We start from the raw sequence: 2,283 nt of genomic DNA, 5'->3' as shown, positions 1-2,283 counted from the left end.
TGTTTTGGCCATCATGTGGTCGAATGGGTGCCATTTGAAAGTCGTCACCGCTTTATATGTCGATATATGAAAGTCGCCGTCACCTTATATGTCGATATGTGAACGTGACAACCAATTCTCTTCTTAGGAGCACGTAATCCTTGAGAGACCACACTATGAAGAATCCACCCACGATGAATATACTTGCCGACATTATCAAGAGGCGTCACCCCACTACATCGGACATTAACGCTAACAAAAAAAAAACATAAAATAAATTGTTGAGAGTGGGATTTGAACCCACGCCCTTTCGGACCAGAACCTTAATCTGGCACCTTAGACCAACTCGGCCATCTCAACTTGGATGCTTGAGTGACCAATATGTAAAAATATTAAGAGAGAGTTTATTCATTAAATCTAGGTTTTCTTCAATGTCCAACTCGGTCATCTCTTTTCTCTCTCTCTCGTCTTGCCACTCCCATCTCATATTTGTAACATAATTTATATTTGCTCCATATATATATATATATATATATATTTTTGTTTGTTCCGACTTGGTTAATTACTTAAATATTTACATCTTTTATTTTGAATTATATGAAGGAAGTGGTGGATGACGAGAAAACGACAGCCACCGTCGGTTAAAGTTGGAGAACGACCAGAAACAATGTAGAGATTAGATTGCATGTTTAGAATCATTCAAGCTTAATCGATCTTTGTTTGTGGACTGATTCGAATCTCAAAAAAGTTTTCTTATCTTAAAATATTTTATCAACAAGTTAATCTGAATCTTACTTTCTCTTCTAGTAATTCCTTATCAACTAACTTCAAGTCACGTTTGGACTCGAATCCGAGGCCCATGAGCATGCCAAGTGACTAGTACAAATTTGCCTATAACCTAAAGATTTTTGGTGCCCAATTTTTTTTTTTTTTTTCGCAGCCCACTTTCAGTCTGCACTCTAGACCAAAACTCACGAAAGCTGCAACCGACAAGCTTACCTGACTAGATGCGAGTCGAGACCCAAACGTCGACCCAAAACTCATGTGCCAACCAGAGATGCTACTGCATATTTCCTAGTGTGACGCATGTGACGAGCTGCTACTACGCATATCGCTTGGTTGAGCCAATACTCCAGTAGGTTGCTCCGTCCAACTCAGTGGGTCCTTTTCGGCTCTAGCTCACCTTAAGAGGCTCATTCGGCTCTATTAGGAATCACGACTCTCCACAATGGTATGATATTGTTCACTTTGAGCATAAGCTCTCATGGCTTTGCTTTGGGTTTCCCCAAAAGGCCTCATACCAATGGAGTTAGTATTCCTCACTTATAAATCCACGATCTTCCACTAAATTAACCAATGCGGGACACTCACTCCCAATAAACCTCAACAGGCTCAGGTTGAACGAGCCTAAAGCTAAGTTAATTAATGCCATTAGATGAATCAAATTTTAACTCCACGTTGGTTGATTTGGATTATAATATGTGCTTACGCCAACCAAATAAGTTACTTTCCTTTCTTGGTTGAACAACTTATTTGCTTCATGAAAAATGTGTGTTCTATGGTCCCTACACGTGTCGTGTTTTATGATTACTTGACGTGTGCTATGATATATGTTATACCGTGTTACAAGATATGTTATGTTATTGACTATATTATGATATGATTATGTTATAATGCTGAACCTCATGTTATGCCATGTAAAGTACGTTAATAGTTTGATCTATGCCTATGAGATATTACAAATCCAAGTATGTTAAATATGAAAGATAGGATAAGTAGTACGCATGAAGAAATTGTTGGGTTTTATGTCCTAAAACTCATAGTTTGTAAACAAAGATATATTCTATTTTCAATAAAGTTATTATTGATGTTTGTTCAGTAAAAATTGTTATTGAATAAAGTGAACTTTACGATCGTTAATCTAAATCCAATAAACTAAGAACACTCTGGCTATAGTATGATTACTTGAACTATATGTAGAGACATAAGAGTGGATCAAGTTCAAGTATATAGTCAAAATGATCTATAGTATAAGGATAAGGNCAACTCAGTGGGTCCTTTTCGGCTCTAGCTCACCTTAAGAGGCTCATTCGGCTCTGTTAGGAATCACGACTCTCCACAATGGTATGATATTGTTCACTTTGAGTATAAGCTCTCATGGCTTTGCTTTGGGTTTCCCAAAAGGCCTCATACCAATGGAGTTAGTATTCCTCACTTATAAACCCATGATCTTCCACTAAATTAACCAATGCGGGACACTCACTCCCAATAAACCTCAACAGGCTCAGGTTGAACGAGCCTAAA

The 2,283-nt window shown here is 37.7% G+C and overlaps 1 non-coding gene across 1 annotated transcript; it reads right to left on the bottom strand.

Annotated features, from left to right (window-relative positions):
- Positions 1–258: 258 nt before the first annotated feature.
- TRNAL-AAG lies at positions 259–339 on the bottom strand. The gene has a single exon. It is a non-coding gene; the product is annotated as a tRNA-Leu (tRNA).
- Positions 340–2,283: the final 1,944 nt, after the last annotated feature.

The sequence above is a fragment of the Cucurbita pepo genome, unplaced genomic scaffold (assembly GCF_002806865.2).
Source record: "Cucurbita pepo subsp. pepo cultivar mu-cu-16 unplaced genomic scaffold, ASM280686v2 Cp4.1_scaffold000721, whole genome shotgun sequence".
In the NCBI taxonomy this organism is placed as follows: domain Eukaryota; kingdom Viridiplantae; phylum Streptophyta; class Magnoliopsida; order Cucurbitales; family Cucurbitaceae; genus Cucurbita; species Cucurbita pepo.
This window is presented reverse-complemented; position numbering and strand designations above follow the sequence as displayed.